Source organism: Bactrocera dorsalis, chromosome 3 (genome assembly GCF_023373825.1).
Source record: "Bactrocera dorsalis isolate Fly_Bdor chromosome 3, ASM2337382v1, whole genome shotgun sequence".
In the NCBI taxonomy this organism is placed as follows: Eukaryota; Metazoa; Arthropoda; class Insecta; order Diptera; family Tephritidae; genus Bactrocera; species Bactrocera dorsalis.
In genome coordinates, this window is record NC_064305.1 from 60,548,472 (window position 1) to 60,567,745 (window position 19,274).

The 19,274-nt window shown below is 35.5% G+C and overlaps 1 protein-coding gene across 3 annotated transcripts in view; it reads right to left on the reverse strand.

Annotated features, from left to right (window-relative positions):
• The window catches only part of LOC105221940 (transient receptor potential cation channel trpm), a 293,914-nt gene that overhangs the window by 219,555 nt on the left and 55,085 nt on the right, over window positions 1-19,274 (reverse strand). For all 3 annotated transcript variants that reach the window (XM_049451694.1, XM_049451693.1, XM_049451698.1), the window contains one exon: window positions 2,462-2,728. The gene's annotated coding sequence lies outside the window, so the exon portion shown is untranslated. The remainder of the gene's footprint in view (window positions 1-2,461; window positions 2,729-19,274) is intronic.

The following is a 19,274-nucleotide window of genomic DNA, read 5'->3' on the forward strand; positions in this document are numbered from 1 at the left end:
CAATTATTAATATAAAAAATAAATTTTTGTGTTTACACTAAGTAAAGTTCGGCACTCCGACAAATATTCAACAAATTTCAATCAAAAGTCACTTGACTTTGAGTTGTAATAGCGCAACTTTTATGTAAACAAGTTCTAAGAGGAAAGTAAATAAAATTGACCTTTGAAAAGAAGAGAGGAAGGAAGGACGTTCATTCTCTATCCCTCTCTCTATCTCTCTGTTTCAATTATATCGTTTATTCTGCCTTTGCTGCTTCCTTATTCTTATCTATACTGTAATTTAACATTAATTCTACAATTCTATTAATTACACATAGGAAAATAATTATATTATAATTGACTTTCATGGTGGAACTTGGGAAGAGATACCTTTAGGAACTCGGTTTATGGATAATGACATTACTTTACTTCACAAAACATTTTGGAATTCCGAAAAACATTTTCTTCAGTGATGATCACTGTAGAACTTTTTGAACCAGTAAATGCTTTTTCAGCATCTGATATGAGCAGAGTATCAGGTTTAAGGTGTGACATGCTTCAAAAATGGAATTTCTATTGCGTTATTTCATCTCTAGAATATTGTCTTAAATGCTCAAATTAATCCGAGTAATACATAGTTTTGTGTTTGAGTTCAGCTGTATAGTCATTTAAATCTGTAAATGCGTTCTCGAAATTGTGTGGTCAAAGACGGTCGTCAAGACTTCTCACGAGCTAACATCATATATATCTTTGGAATAATGGAAAGTCCAAATAAACCCTTTCATTTTTGATATTAAAAAATATTAAAAATATAATCTAATATGTTATTAAAGTACAAGTTGGCAAATATTTCCAAATTACTACAGAGTATCAAAAACTTCAACTTAGCACTTGACTTTAAGAACAGCATACTAAAATTGGAAATTGATACCACAAATACCTCTTGAGTTACAGCTTTTTGTAGTGTAACCACTTACTTGCTTGAGTAGCAATAAGTAATAGAATAATTTCATAGAATTTTTGCTCGTAGCAACTACGACGAACGCATAGCAACAATATCGCTTTCAATTAGAACAATTTGATTTACTACTACAAGTTTGAGCAAATAGTAGAACGTAAGAATTTCTTCATAATTTTAAAATTCTCAATTTATTCTTCAAAGTCTATGTCATCCCCTCAAAGTAATCCCGCTTGGCCCGTATACACTTGTGCCAACGTTTTTTTCAATCCCCGAAACAGTTAGTTCTTATTTCCGGAATAGCCTTCAATGAGCGTGACGATTTCCCCAGAAACGTCTTTTGAGATTGCTAAAAAGCCAGAAGTCGCACGGAGCTAAATCAGGCGAAGAATGTGATTGTGGCACGATATTAGTTCAAAATTTGGCGAAAAACTCTCCAAGAATCAAAGCTGTATACGACGGTACATTATCGTGAAGCATAAACCAAGAATTGTCGGCCCAGAATTCCGTTTTTGTTTTACGAATAGCTTCACGAAATAAACGCATAACACTCAAATAGTATTCCTTGTTAATAGTTTGGCCGGTCAGAAACACTAGCAGAGCAGCACACCTTGATAATTGAAAAAAACTGTCAACATAACCTTGATTTTTGACCTGATTTGACGTCAAGTTTTCAACTTCTAGTCACCTTTAATACGTCTTAAGCTTGGATCCAAGCCTCGTTGCCAGTAATAATACGTTTTTTGACATTCTGGTAGTCGGAAAAGCGTTAGCGCGCTGATTTTCGAAAAAATTGAGTCATTTCGGACCCAATCGTCCTTTCACTTTTCTTAGGCCTAAATGATCATTCAAAATGATTTTCACCGATCCCTCCGATAGCCCACGATTCAAGTAAGATCTCCGACTTTTAATCGTCTATTCTCAGGAACTAACTTTATTATTTAATTTCTTTGATGCGTTGATCATTAGTTAATGTTGATGACCGTCCTGGACGTGGTTCGTCTTCAGCTATGTATATCTCTTTCTCGATCCTCTTTAAATAATTTTAACCAATTGAAAATACTTGCTCGCGACAAACAATTTTCACCGTAGGTCTTTTCTAACAATTTAAACGTTTCGGTACCAGAAATTTGGTTCCTCACACAAAATTTAATGGAACTTTTTTGTTAAATAATTTCACTCATCGTTAAAATCGCCGCATGCACTTTAAGTATTTCAGAAATACAAGAGTTTACTAAACAAAATGATTATTTTGATGTCACAAAGTTTATATTTTGATGATTTGGTACAGATGTCACTGACAGACATACAAACCCAGAAAAAAATATTTCGACGAATAGCTCTTCGCGCGAATATTATATTAAAATGCCTTTCTGTTTTGTGCTCTCAGTAAATCTATACTTGTATGTATAAAACAAATGCCTGTCAAACACATTTAATTTGAAAACAACTTACTTTTTAATATTTTTATAGTTTATTTATTGTTTTTGTTTAGCAGTATAAATACCAAATCAAATCACATACCTGCAAATTGAAGGCTTGTCCTGGAAATTTGTTACGTCAGTAGCGGATTTGTCGTAATATTTGTATTCCACGAAATATATGTAAATTCACTTAGCATCAATCAAATATAAATGATTTCCAATTTAGGAGATTTTGATGATTGGAGAGAAAGAACACCAGATCAACAGATCTAATTGGTGGTTAAATTGCTCGATAGCTGACGATGGTCACTGCTGAATTTGCGTGCGTTTCCAGGGATTTCTGTTGATACCATATCATTTGAAAATTCTGTAAATAGAAAGGATTGGAGTTATTTTGCAGCTTAATATATGTATACATGCAAAAGCATTCAATTAAAAAAAAACATTTTATATATTCTTTCAGTGGAATTAATTTATAATCAAAGCGCAGTGTGGCATTTCTATTCATTTTTTTTATTTTTGGAAATATAAAATTCAACAGAAATTCATCTATGCAACTAACTATTTTTGACGTCATATTCCGATGAAATTGGCAAGGTTCAACGTGATCGTTTATAAGCCGTGGAAATAAGTTACACAATGATATTATGCTCTTCCTCGTGAGCATTAATTGTTAAACGAGAAGCGAATCCTCTTTTAAAAGAGCTCACTTTTGCTAAAATGAAACTACAGATAGATGTCATTAGACATAACACATGTCATGAACTCCTTTAACAGACAGGCAAAAAAGTTGGTAAAAAATACCATTTCACGCAAAATTAAAATTCATTATTAAACATACATAGGTACCACTGAAAGCTATATACTTTTCAACACACCCTTTCTATAGTTGGCAAAACTGATAATTGGTTTCGAACCCGGTCTACATCTCGGCGATTTCTTTTCAGCGAGCATTCTCTTGAGTACTCAGGACAGAATAATGTTACTGGCACAAGGTTCGTAGATAATGTAGATACGAAGGAACTTCGAAGAACAATTGATACAATCTTATCATCGCCTTCACTGACTTCAGACATGATGTATTGCCTGGTCTATGAACTCATAAACCGCCCACAATGTACTAAGCTTTCGCGAAACCAACATTTTCATGAACGATTTGTTCAATAGGTTTCTTCGAATATTTTCGGTTAGCGGTTAGCGACTCAATTGGATGAACGTAAATCCAAAATTTTTTGAATTTTTTAAATTTTGTTTGGAATTTTTTAAATTGTGATGTTACATTGCCTTCGAGTGAAACAGCGACCATTTCAAGAAAGCTTTCTCATGTCAAAAATGAGTTCGAAGGCTCGACATTGCCTGCCGTTGAAAGATCGTTCTTAACAATAAATTTTAATAGATTTTCTTAAGACTTTAACATTCTAAACAAGAATAAAGTCTATATACTTGTATGCATGAACAGCGTGCTGAGCTGAGTGGATGTTCATCTGTATATGCGTGAACTTGTCAGCTTTTGAGATATCGGTCTAAAATTTCGCTCACGTCCCTTTCTCTCTTAGAAGCTGCACATAAGTTGGAACCGCCGTTATCGGACGACTATAGCACATAGCTGTCATAGAAACTGAACGATCCAAATTATGACCTTGTATGAAAACTTTTTTATTTGAAGAGATATCTTCACCAAATTCAGCGTGGACTATTATCCAAAGCAATGGTGTCACGTCCGAAGAAATTTTTTAGATTTGACCACAATAGCATATAGCTGTCATACAAACTGGCCGACCAAAATCAAGCTCTTGTACAGAAAACTTTTTTATTCAACGAGGTATTCTTAAGGTATAGGACATAGATTATTATCTGAGGCAACGTTACAATCTCCGAAGAAATGTTTCAGATCGAAGTCTTATAGCCTATAGCTACCTTGTAAGCTATTATTCCAATGCTGTAATCCATTCAATTCAATATACTATCAGCTTATATATACTAAACACTTTAGTACTGCTCTCATTAAACTTTATAACAACAAAATGAAATTGCAATTTGCAGCAAATCTGCAACACAAGGTCATTTCCTGTTGCAACATGATAACAAAATAACAACAACGAAATCATATTCATTATTTTCCAGCTTAATAAACGCCTCTTCATAAGTACATATGAGCGCTACATGAGTACGTGTATCCGTTTGTAAAAGACAGGTGTCAAATAACGGGCACGCGTTGCAGTGTCATTGATGGTCTTACAAGATAAATGAAAAAAACTACACATTAATTCAACATAAATCACGTACAAATGCGGATACATGCACGTGAACTAGTTGAAGAAGAAACGGAAAATATATTCGCAACAACTTTTATACTTTTTTCTCTGAGTGCTCACACCTTGGAGATACAGAGGAACTCAATTTCACGCATTACTACAAATGTGCTGCCATTCATTGACACAGTGAGAGTGTGTGGTAGTGTGCTAAGAACATAGCAACAAATTTTAATGAAATCATAGATATCCTTACACACACCCACATGAATAGAAGTGTAAGCAAGTGACGCTGTAGGCACACATGCACACTTACAAAGAAGCGTTCGAAAAACACGCAAACGCCACAGGTGAACTTGAGACACGTATTTGTATGGGTGAGTATGTGAGTGTATGTGTGAACAATAGATATATGAGAGCGTATGCACATACAAGTCAAGCTTAGCACATACTAAGTACTCAACAAGGCGGAAATCCCCATTAGTAAGCAGTAGTCATGAGTGTCCATGTATATGTATGGATTAGGGTGGACGTCATTACATGAATTAGTCCCTCAGTTTTTGAGGTATAGATGTGAAATGTTGCAAAATGTTGCACATGTATTTTTTTCATCAAGAAGCTACGCATTTGTTGGAACCGCCAGCATCGGACAAATGTAGCATATAGCTGCCATACAAACTGAACGATCAAAATTAGGCCCGTGCATGATAATTTTTTTACTTGAAGAGATCTCTTCACCAAATTTGGCGTGGACTATTGCCCAAGGCAACGGCGAAATCTCTGAAGAAATTGTTCAGATCAGTCACTATAACATATAGCTGCCATACGAAGTGAACGATTATAATAATATCAAATTCTTGTAAGTAATATTTTGTATTTGTTAAGGGCATTATAGCTTCGGTAAGCAGTTGATATTTTTTTCTGTTTTCAATGAAAATACTAAAATATTTTATGTTTCCCAAGCTTTTTAAATGTCTTGTACTAAATCGTGTAACTCTAAAACAAATAAGCCTACATCTTTGAAAAAGGAATATTCTAATTTAAAATCAGCTCTACAAAAAAGATCTTCATGATTTTTTCCGTAAAACTACTAATTTCAAAGTTATAGCTAAATAAAGTTATGTATCGAATATACACCTTTCAAATAGTACACCATGACGTATGAGCAACACAGAATGTATACAATAAATAACTTGAATGAAGGTTCAGTTCACTTAATCCATACACTTGATTGCGAATAACTTTTAAAGTAGTTTTATGAAACAAATTTTTAAAAAATTGATTTTGAGTGGAAAATTTTTGTATTAGAATTTCACATTATCAGAAATGTGGGTTCCGTAGAAGAAACTGTACCTGAAAAGAGCAGGAAGAGAGACGTCTTTTCAACAAAAAAAAGAGAGAGAGGCTGAAAGACATGAGTATGAAGAGCTTGAGATGCTAGCAGCAGTTCTGCTTGTAAATTATATCAGAAGTTAAGGCAGCAAACAAATGGTTTCAAGTCCAGGCTCGGCTTTTGTAAATACTGGAAAGAAAACCTGATAAAAGACGGAGTGTGAAGAGAGAACTTCTCGAACCTGCTAAATGGCGCAAGCAATGCTGCGATGGACGAAAAAGAACCCGCACAAACAATCTACTGCACGAAAAAATGAGAATTTTTCAGTATTTTTTTTTGCTATTAAGTCATGTTATTTTACAAAAGTAGTAATATGGCATTATTATAGAATGTGTTGACTTGAAGTCACGAAAATTTCAAAAATAAAATTTTATTTCCAAAGTTATAGTTGTTTGTGTTGACCCTGTTCCAAAAAAAGGTACTTTCGGAGACAAGCATAAGTCCTTGGAGATTCATCCGATTCATATAATCGGAAAAAAATTAGTTTTATAAATAAACTAGAGGACCCGTTCACGCTTCACTGTGGCTGATACATAGATAATACTACTACTACCATCTATATTATTTCTATTAGTTGGATTATAATTATTAGTTAATGAAATGTATGAAGCAACTTCTGTCAGTTTACAAAATGAAATATATGAAGCTACTTCTGTCAGTTTACAAAAAAATGGATCATAGAGCATTTCGTGTGTTAATAAATCATTGCTTTTTGGAGGAAAATACTGTTGAATTTGAGCTCAGGGAAATCCACCGATGAAAATATATTTGCTAAGCTTAAAGAGGCGAAAGCTCTGTGCAAAGTAGGTACCTCGCAAGCCGAATTTTTGCGTCGGTGATAGAAACATTGCTCCATCATTTCCCACTGGAGTCCAATCGAGAGTAATTCTAGTGGACTGCATATGATGAACCGGTTCTCAGGCGTGGAAAGACGAAAAAGGCGGCTAGAAAGGTTATTACATCAGTCTTTTGGATGAAGGTGGTATAATACATACTCAATGATTGATTACCGAGCCAGTTATAATCTATTTCACTGCATATTTGGTTGCACTTCTTTTCTACTATTCCAAATACTTAGCAATTTTTTGAGGAAGAATCTGTTTAAAATTGTACGAATATATTCAAATGATTCCTACAAACATGAATTTTGAACAAATGCTTATGATTTGAAATATAATTTTTGTATTTATGAGTTGTATTAAACTTTGACATAAAGAGATAAAAGGTATCCTATGTCCTTACCCTTGTTCTAAGCTACCTCTCCTCCAATTTTCAGACAAAACGGTTGAGCCGTTCTTGAGTTATAAAAGGTGAAACTAACAACAACTTTCTTATATATATAGATAATCCTGGGCCTGATGGAACGATTTGTTTTGTTTCAAAAATTAATAAAATGGCGGCCTCAGAAAATTTTTTTCTAAATTTTTAGGAAAAAATAAACAGTTAATTGGTCTTAAAAAAAATAAAAATCCCTCGATCAGGCCCGAGTTTATTATCTATTCTAAAAGCTGTATAAATTTCATTAAAATCTACTGAGCGGTTTTTAAGTTACAGTTGTCACCGGTTCAAAAAACATAGTTTCGAAAAAAACGCGTTTAAAGTTTCACACTAGCGCTTTGAAGTGTACGAGCTCTCTTTGTTATTTGTTGAATAACTCAAAACTAGTTTCGGATCAAGGTGAAATTTTCAGAGAATATTTTTAAGATAATACACTTAACGAAAATGCAAAAAAAAAAAATATTTTTTGAAAATTCTGACTACCCCTAACCCCTTAAATTAGCGGCATAACCGCATAAAGTCGGCGGCGAGGTGCTGGAAAAGCCGCATTGTCAGCTACAAAGCATGACTTGGTCGGATGAATGCATGCTCAATGATTGGAATACGAGTGTATCCTGACCGTCTTTAAGAAGGGAGATCCCGTAGTCTCAGCTAACTATCGCGGGTTCCGTTTTCTTAATATCGCGTATAAGGTCTTTCCGACAGTATTGTGCGAAAGACTTAAGCCTGTTGTCAATAAACTGATTGGACCTTATCGGTGTGAATTTTGACCTGACAAATCATTTACTAGATTTTCACAACACTCCAGATCCTGAAGAAGTCACTCATCATCTTTTTGTCGATTTCAAAGCCGCAGCACTGGTAGGAGATACCTCTTCGACGCTCTGTCTACATTTGATATCCCTGCGAAACTCGTACGGCTATGCAGAATGATGTTGGACACAGCCATCAGCTCCGTTGAAATCCGAAAAGACCCCTCCGAGCAGTTCGATAGCAAACGAGGCTTTAGACAGAGTGATTTTTTCTCGTGCGTCTTTTTCAATGGAATAAGTAATACTTACCAGTACCGCAGTGGTACTGTCTGCTCTAAAAGTACAATGCTATTGGGGTACGCAGATGATATTGACTTCATAGATCTTAGCAACAAAGCCTTCACCGGAGCCTTTCAAACTTAGAAAAAGAAGTGAAGAAGATTGGTCTCATGGTGAGGCCAAGACAAAGTACCTGAAGGACACATACAAAGATTCCTTTCGTTTTGGGTACTACATCACTATCGGCAGCTATACATTTGAAAAAGCTAGAGAGTTTGTATATCTCGGAACCAGCATAAGTTCCACCAATAATCAAGCGCAGAATAACTCTTGCCAACAGATGCTACTTTGGGATCGGTAGGCAATTTACAAGCAGATCTCTATCTCGACGAAGAAGAATTACACTATATAAATCTCTCAGTATTCCGGTCCTCTTATCCGCCGCAGAAACATGGACGATGACGACAAGAGATGAGAAAGCACTTGGAGCATTTGAGAGAACTGTCCTTCGCTAAACCTTAGAAGCCGTTCGAGTGAGCGATGAGTACCGAAGAAAATGAAACCACGAACTGTATAAGCTCTACGGCGACATGGATATAGTTAAGCCCATAAAAGTTCAACAAATGCGCTGGTTAAATCAAACCTTTCGCATGGAAGAAGATGCTTCAGCGAAAAACACCTTCAACCGAGAGCCATGAGTGGACAACGAAAGCAAGGTCGTCCACTCATCCAATGGAGAGACCAAGTGCATAATGACCTCTCTGCGCTTGGGATGTATAACTAGATTGAACTCGGAGAGGTTAGAGGCTACTGGCGATGTTTCGTGATCTCGGTCCTGATCGATTTTAGGGGTTAGTGGCAAGGAAGAGAATTGTAGAATTACTTGATTACTTACTAGAAAATCGAAAAATCACATGTTATATACATCGAAAAAATGTGATATAGGCAAGGTGTAAATTGAAAGTAAAAATTTTGTTTATGTTGGAACCTCCTTTTTAGGACAAAAACTAAAATTCCGAAGTATATTTGCAAAACAATTAAACTTGATAAATAACGGACACCCTAATATACAAATATAGTACATATGTATGTATATAGCAATGTGAATACAGAAGAATTGCAGCAGTTAAGTGCGTTTATATTCATTCGCACGATTACTTAGACACACACCCAACTACACATACATAAACAACTAAGCGCTGGAGCTACGAGTAATGTCTGACGACAACAATGAAAGCACAATAACAACAACAATAAGTTTGCAAAGTAAAAGTAGCGTGAAAATAGGTGGCAAGGCATGCAAAAGTCAAGTTGTTAAGCGCGTGTGTTGCATGCGTTTCGATACGAGCACCTGCCTGAGATGCTAAGCTAATGTTGCAACAACAAATTGCACACTGATACGCAGGAGCACAAACGCTTGCAAATGGTATATGAGTATACTCATACACCCTCAACGATGTAAGTGGGTGCGTATCTGTGTGTGTGCTTTGAAGCGTGAGCAATATTCGTGCCTGATCACAAAGTGCCGAAGAGCAATGAAATAGTGGCAAGTGTGCTATGTGGCTTTATGCGCTGCTCGAAGCAACGTACAAGTACTCAAACCAACACACACAAACATACATAACCCGCGCTTACAGAGCAATTTGTATTGCTTAAAGCAAAAATGTAAGTTGCGCGATACAAATACAATTAAGTACGTTTGCGTATGCGTGTGTGTGTGAGTGTGTGTGTTAGTTTTATCAAGTGTCGCTAATAAATGGGTTTAGTGATGAAAGTAGCGCGAAATTACGCGTTGCGTTTGTTGATGGGAAACAGGGTGCCACATTGGGAGAATGTAAATTTATTCACTACTCATTGAGGATGCCAAGTTTCGGAGATATTCATCGGCATATACATATATCTTGAAGCTGGTGAAAATAGCAAATTTTTAGCGTAGAAGAAAATAATCGTTCACTTTTCAGACTTAAAGACCGTAAACTAATTGAGAAATATGAATTATCGATAACATGGTCTTTAAAAAGTTTAGCATACACATACATGTGCATTAGTTTAAATATGATACCGTTACATCTAATACGAGCTAAACTGGTATGAAACGTGAATAATCGATAACATGGTCTTCGAACAATATTACATTAATTAAAACTTTATACCGTTATTCTTGACATAAATTTTGGTTGTCTATACCGTTTAATCAATGTGATTAATCGATAATTCGATAATCATAGTCACTAGAAAAATTACATTGATTAACACCATTACATTAAAAATTATTTTCCCTTCCGTTAAACTGTTTTATCAATTTGAAAAATCGATTAATCGATAACATGGTCTTTAAAAAGTTTAACATATACATGTCTATTAGTTTAAATATGATACCGTTACATTTAATATGAGCGAAACTGATATGATACGTAAATAATCGGTTTCCTTTATATAAGTCTTCTTTAGTTAACTTTTCTTTTCAATATGAATAATCGATAATTCGATAACATGGCTGCTAAAAAAATTACATTGATTAACACCATGACGCTAAAAATTATTTTTCCTGTCGTCGAACTGTTTTATCAAAAGAATAATCGATTAATCGATAACATCATATTTCAAAATTTTTATATATGTATATGTCGGTAGTGTAAACTGGTGTAATTCATCGTCGATTAGGATCAATAATTCCGCAGAGTAGAGCTCTGTGACCGATCAAGCCGTGCACCTTCTCTAAGTAGTCCATTCAGATTTTGTTTTCGGAATGCCAGAATACTGCTTCGGCTGTTTTTTTGTCTCCAGTGTGAACCAGTGGTCCTATATTTCGTCAGCTAGCTCGTGCCCTTTCATTTGACGATCAATCATCCCACGAGATAGTCATTTTCGCAGCTCCATAGCGTGCTTGAAACTACATAAAACTAGTTTTGACAGTTGTCATCGAAGTAACAGAGTCACCAAAATTGTGTGTCGGATTGCGCGGAAAGCAGTCCCCATATGGAGCAATATACAGCCGGCTAGTAAATTTCCTTTGCAATTCGTGCAGAAAGTATGTAGTTTTCATTATATTTGGGTCTTCCACCGGCAGCGCCACAAACAACCGTTATTTGTGCAAAATATATTACGCTCGAGTAAATAAATTATTAGACTAATTGCTCCGACGCCCCACAATGCGCACACACAAGATTTTAATGAGCAAACTTTAGGAAATGTTGCAATCTCTGCTGACTAACTAGCAAACTATTGCGCTCGCCTCCATTGGCTTCCATAACATAGAAATATTTTCAACAGTTTAGTTGGTGTACAGAGCTTAGAATCTATACATATAAAAGTAAGCCAGCTGCCAACAAACAAGGCACGTGAACATAAATTCCAACAAACTGCATTTACTTTGGCTACAAAAGGAAAACTTTTAAAAAGTCCAATTTAACTAATTGCATTTCCAGCAATTCTTTTGATTCTGCGCGCCAGTAATGCCGGTGGAGAACACAAAAAAGAGTCAGCGGCTGGTTGCTAAGGTCAGCACAAACACATAGAGAGCACATACGTGCAGAGAGCACACAAAGTGGAGGTGACAACAATGATTTTATAAAACATACGCCAAAGCACGCATGTGTGTGTAGATACAGTGACTTAAAATAATGTTCATTATAAATGATATAAATTCGATATTAAAGAAACATTTCATGATTAGAGAACATAAAAATCGAAACTGATGATTTTGGAATGTGAATCATCGATTAATCGATAACATGTCGTTGAAAAAGTTTACATTAATTAGTTCGAATACACTTAAAATGTAATTCTCCCATTAGCTAAACTAATTAGGAAATGTGAACAATCGATTAATCGATAACTTGGTTTTAATTCAATTCCTTCGTTATTTAAACTGATTTAATAATAGAAATAATTGATTAATCGATAACGCATATCAAACTGATTTAGAAATTTAGAATAATGGATTAAAATTAACATTATTTAATAACTTTCATTTTTTTTTGTAATTAATCGGTAATATGCTCTAACAATAATTAAAACTTGATACCATTATCCTTAACATAATTTTTCTTATTTTTTTTAATAATAAACGATAATTCGATAACATTTTCTTTGAAAAAATTTAACAATGATTAACACCATTATACTCAAAATAATCGATAATTCGATAACATGTTCATTGTGATACCATTATCCTTAACATAATTTTTCTTTTTTTTTTTAAATAATAAACGATAATTCGAAAACATGATCTTTGAAAAAATTTAACAATGATTAACACCATTATAGTCAAAAATATCGATAATTCGATAACATGTTCATTGACAAGATTTAACATTGATTAACACTATTATACTCAAAAATAAACGATAATTCTATAACATGTCCTTTGTAGAAATTTAACGTTGATTTTCCGTTAAACTATTTTAGAAATGTGAATAATCGATTAATCGAAAAAATGGTCTTAGAAAACTTTAACATACATATACAGCCGCATTAAATTTGATATTATACTGTTACATCTAATATTAGCTAAATTGATATGAAATGAAAATAATCGATTAATCGATAGCATGATTAATTGATTAATCGATAAATAAAACTTTACGCCGTTATCTTCTTTGGCTAAACTGTTTAATTAATGTGAGTAATCGATAATCCGATAATATTAGCTAAATTGATATGAAATGAAAATAATCGATTAATCGATAGCATGGTAACCGAAAACAATTGCATTAAATAAAACTTTAAGCCGTTATCTTCTTTGGCTAAACTGTTTAATCAATGTGAGTAATCGATAAGCCGATAACATGGTATCTAAAAAAATTACATCTATTAACACCATTATACTAAAAATTATTTTCGTTTCCGTTAAACTCGTTTATCAATGTGTATAATCGATTAATCGATAACATGGTGTTTGAAAATGTTTACATATTAGTGCATAAATTAAAATATTATACTGTTAGACCTAAGGGGAGCTAATCCGATTTGAAATGTGAATAATCGATTAATCGATAACAATTGCATCTTTTTCGATTATTCAATAACAAGATCTCTGAAAAATACTATGTATTATAATTAAATTTTAAAATTGTTATATTTAATTAAGCTTCCCTTAAAGCCAAAGTGACTTCAATATGTAAATCATCGATTTATCGATAGCATTTTTTATTCATTATTTTTTTTAAAATAATTTTTAAATAAAATTTTATGAGCAAGATTTTTTTCAAACTTTACGAAAAATATTGTTCGACACTGTAAATGAATCTGTGCAAACCGCTGCATTGGCGCACATACATACATATGTATCCATCTACGTGTGGTACATACATTCACAAATATTGTTTGTAGGTATAGTACGGTGAGGCATACACATCCAACACGACTTCATTTTATTTGAGACACCCTGTCTCTGCCAGCGCTGTAGGTGCAACTCAGCAATTATATATGTAACTGCAGTTAAACTCACTTAGTTGAAGCCCTTTTGCGCGATTTTTAAAACAAAGCAAAAAAAGAGGTGTTTTACAAGCGCACTACTAATACATGCACACATACACACGCGCAGTAGAATAAAAATGTGGCAAAAGAGAGGAAGTTGCAGCTAAAATAGTGAAAATGCAGCACTCAACAAAGAGTTGGTGTTTGGAAATACAAGCAAGTACATGCCAGCCCCAACTGCTAACTAGAGTATCAGCACGTTTTTCCTCTATTCCAGAGATTGCTGATAAACACACAAAGAAAACGAAAAATAAAAACATTTTTGCTTTCATGTTGAGGCTATTTTTACACTGATTGTTTTTGTAGCGGACTGCTGCCCACCTGCCTTTCCAAGCGAACCAAATGTCAGCCAGTGCGTCGACAGCTCGCGTGCCAACAACTATTGCACCAAAATATGTAGCAGCTATCGGCCATTTATCTAGATATACTATATATAAGGAGCTTGATGTATATAATGTGAACACACGCTGTTTTTTGTTGTACGCGTCAATGTGGGCCATGTGCCAAGTTTTGTCGTCGCTTTCACGACTTTTTGTTGTAGTGTCTGACTTTAATTTTCTTTTTGCTTCAAATTTATGAAAGCGAAAGTTGCATACACTACGCAAATATATAGCTGTCGGTTGGTGCAAATATTTATGCGCCTAAATGCATTTAGGAAGTGTTCGCGTATTTTCAGCGTCGCCATGACCTTGCTGGCATTGATTAAAGTGCACTCGTGAACTCAGGCAAGGGTGCGACTTTAAAGGCATTCTGCCAAATTTATTGAACTTAAGTGCTTTTTGAATGAAATTAAGGCGTAAAAGCAAAAATATGCGTACGTATAGACTGTGCTGTACTACTAGTGGTATGAGTAACATATGCGCTGGGTGCTGTACAAAAAGTTACGTATACGCAGTGGTCGGCATTTAATTAAGCATACTTTGGAGCATTGTCAAGCGGCTAAACAATTTATTTTAGTGCAAATTTTTGTTAACTATTTATTTTTTTTTTTGTTTTCTTTAATTGCTATAATTGCTTTCAAGTATCAAATTTTAAAATTACAACAAAAAATAAAGGGAACCTTGTGAACCATTTACTTTGGTAAAACTGATCCACTTTATTGAAAAATCTGCAAACTCTATTGCACGAATTCAACCTGATAGCTTTGTTGTTGATTTTAAATGTAATTTGTTGGATAAGATAGCAGAAGCAAGCAGAAAATTGGCGAATCGATGATAACTATTATATAGTGTTGAAGAATCCAAAATTTGCAAGCACTTGAGAGAAAAACTTGAGATATTCACTAAGTTTGTTTAAAGTATTCGCTAAGGTTAGAGTTGTTTCATAATCTCACTTTTCCTTTGTTAGATGAAATGAATCAAAGAATTTTGCATGAATTCTAATTCTAAAAATACTGTAACGATGATCCAGCGTCTATATTCGCCAGAAATGGGTCCGTGTGACTTTTTCCTAGAACCCTAAAGAACAGTCGCGGTATACATGAAATGTATATGAGCTGAATGAGTGAAGTCAGCAGTTGCAACAAGAAGCTCATTATACAACTGTCTTAAATTTTTTTGGAATAAACGGAAATGCGGTGTGGAAATAATTTTTGATAACCAAAGAATTTATCTTTGGTAGCAGCAGTATATTTTCTCAAGTTTTCCATTTAACTGATTGATAAAGTGTTAGTTTAAAAAAGCGTGCGAGATTGATATGGACTCATATGAGTAGAAATGATTAGGCTTTGCTTCTCTTAAATGATGTGACTTTCATAACACGATGTTAAGTGAGTCAAGGTCATTCATTCGTTCCATATATTTTTAACACTTCGCTGAGTTCCATTCGAGATGCTTGGGTTTCTTGATGCAGTTCGATCGATGTTAAGTAGAAGTTGAAGTACTGGAATTTCCGTCATAAGATGTTGCTCTCAACGAAAGAAGCGTTCCAGACGCAGGTACTTTCCATTCAAGCAGTGCATAGACTGACATAGATATTGTTTCAAGAATTGTTCATATAATTTGTATTGAGTACTAACTTAGGTGTGTATATTTTATGACAATCTGACTATGATTCGTCAGTTATTGCTTTTTTTGTGAAGCATCTTTTGTTATTAATAAAAAATTGAAAAAAGTGAATTTTGAGTTTTGATAAAATATAGCTTTCAGATGAACATGCAGCGAAATCAAACAATGCCGTGATCAACATTATCCGTACTTAGCTTCATCGAAATAAATGGTAGAGCAGTGAATTGCTGCATTTACACATAGTCGTAACAACATAAATGGTGTCGAGCGCTCATACTTGAGAACATCGAACAACTCATGTTCCACTCAGGGTAGAAGAGGTGGACTATGAACTATCCAAGCGGTCAGCAATCATCCGTACTGTCTCGAGGTAAAAACTACAAATTGAGAAGAATTAAACAGGGGGTTCCGCAGAGTGGGTCTTTTCCCCATTATTCATTAATTTCTATATTTCGAAATTACTTCTACCAACAGAAACAATTCCCATCACATCGTACGCTGATGACTGTACGATATTAACGACGAGCAATGGAATTGATGGCATGTGTCCAAAGGTAAAGGCTATCTCATCGACCTTTCTTGCTGCTTCTTTGCGAAGATCCTAACACTTTCTCCTACAACAACCATATTCACGAACTGGAGAGACGTTAAAATTCCAACTGTTAATAATCATAAAGTTTTAGGTGTAACATATGACCGCCAGCGCTCCTTCACTTTTCATACGACCGCGATAATTGCCAAAGTACAGAGCAGCAACAAAATTCTAAAGAAGCAAAGCGACAGCTCAGGGGGAAAAGACAAAAAAACATTGTTGGTGACATACAAGGCAATCAGCCGGTCGGTCTTAAACCACGCCACATCGATATGGTACCCTGGATCCTATGAAACGCAAACGCTGAAGCTTCAGACATGCCAGAACACTGCACTCCCGTTTATAACAGGATGTCCCTTGATGTCTCCGGTCGAACACTTACATAGCGACACAAATATACTTCCGCAGAAACTATCCCGCAGTCACAGTGGAGCCATTAAAACTTTCACTGACATCCTCTCCGTGAATGGGGTACTTGAAGCCAAATCATCACCCATTGCAGACGACAAGTTCGAGTTGCCGCGAGTATCTAGAGTAACCCTTGTGCAGCTTCGTTCCGGATACTGTTGCGTATGCAGGTTTTGTTAGGTGCACCCCCTCTAGACCGAATTATTATACAGCGTGCTGTTGTATTCAGTTTAAGAAGAAGCTTAAGTGTGTTGTTCCTGCGGAATGACTGGATTTCCGATGATGATGTGGTGAGGGAGGGATATCTAGGGAGCAGTAGGTTTCTAGTTGATAGGGTTAGGGATAGATGACAAGACCGTTGGAACAAAAGTCCCGTCCTAACGGTCGGGTGATTTATGAGTACATTCGGGATATTGCGTTTGTTGAATGAAACCCAGACTTCATATTCTGTCTGAGTCTGGGTTTTCTGCTTATGGAGCATGGGCCCTTGAATGCATTTTTGCATCAGAGGCACCTATCTGATAGATCGGATTGTTTTTTGTGGGGGTAGATGACTTTGTGTATGTAATTGCAAAATACCTAATGTACTCGGACATTAGCGATCTGGGTGGTATGGGGTTTAGCGGGACTGACAGACACTTAAATGTTAGCAGTATGATCTCCACTGGTCGGAATGCCGAACAGTTAGGGTGGTTTCCGTGTGAATTATTTAGGCGACGAAGGCGTTAAACTGGAAATTAGGGTTAACTTCTTGTGTGAATGGCGTGTGCGTGTAATGTGCGCATGGAATCCAACCTCAGCAGATACCCACGTTAAACACACTGGACGTTGTATTAAAATTGATTTTTGTCAAAATTTTTTCAGAAAAATCCAGGCTTCTCCGTTAGACAATCCTAGCTTTCATTCCTGAATCATTAGCCACTACTGCTGCAAAGGTGTTTCGAGAAAGGGAAGAATATTATGCATGCTTAGGTTGATCAATGGTCCAGATATGGTATTTTTATGTGTTTGTCATTCAAAAAGCATTCTCCATATTTGTATTTCACACTCCACTTGTGCGGGAGCAAAGCATTGACGCCAAATATTCTGAAAATCATCTCTAATTGCAATAATTATTTGACTTTACGCAATGTACTGTGGCTGTAGAGTCAAAGCTATAACAAAATTTAAAGCAATAAGTACATTAAACAACGATAAATTTGAAAACTCATTTGAAAGCCAAATTCGAACTAATGGAAGTGTCACTAAAATGAACATAACCTATGCAATATATAGGAACAAGCAATAGTAATTAACAATGGCTTTTAGCAAAAGGCAGTCAAAGGTCAATTTATACATTCAAATACACACACACATACGCATGTGAGTGGATGGCATATGTGCATACCGAAACTGATTGATTGATTTGCCTACGAAATAAGGTTAAGTAACCATATACTGTTATCCGAGCACTTTGTCAAACGTATTAACCTTTGCCTGACAATAGCCAAGATCAGATGAATTTAATGGAACACACTTTATAATATATTAGAGATTGTTTGCCTTTCTATTTGTATGGGTATAAACATATGTCTGTGTATGTGTGTGTGGATGTGGTCTCCAAATGTGCGTCAAGCTGCACACATTGGCTTGCTTCAAAGTAATTAGTGCATATTGAACCGTTAGCCAATGAAATGGGTTACGCAACTGTCAAAAATGATGAAGGTGAATAATTTGGGTGTGTGCGGATCTGTGCGTTTTGGTGAAGGTTAGCTGCATAACATACATATAAACACATGCACGTGGCTTAAAGGACACATCGGGCGAGTGCCGCAGGCACTTAGTGTCAAATATAACGGCGCTTTTTCACATATGTATTTTTAGCACTTCATTCAGCTCACATTCACGCATGACGCGCTCCATAAAAGCTATTAGCCATCAACGTGCGCTTGCCTTGGGCGCTTCGCAACGGTACATACGAACGCCACTGTTAAAAAATTTCACTCAGTTTTCACTGTTTTTTTTATTAATTTTTTTTTGTTTGGAAATTTATAAATTCATTAAGGCATACGCCGCGCGCCATTAAAGCTCACCGCATGCATGCTCCAAAAGCCATAAGCAGCAAAAACAAAAAGAAAGTTTGAAAAAAAAACACGCGCATGTGAAGCTTAAGCTTATTGGCCCACCAACAACCGGCAGCCCGTTAGAAAATATCAGTTTCAATTTGTTTGCGTGCGCGCTTTATTCGCTATTCTATTTTGATTATTTTCCATGGAATTTATTTGTAATACGCTGTGGCATGTGTTGCGTGCGCTCAGAAGCGATAAGCGAAAGCGAAAATTACAAGTAAAAAAGCAAGCGTCGATTTGCTGCCTATTATCCTTTTTCCTTTTCGCCACTTTTTTATATGTGCCATGCAAATGTGTGTGGCGTGTATGTGTGTTGACGACAATCAGTTGGCACTTACAACGGCTTTTGTGTTGTTCCAGCTTG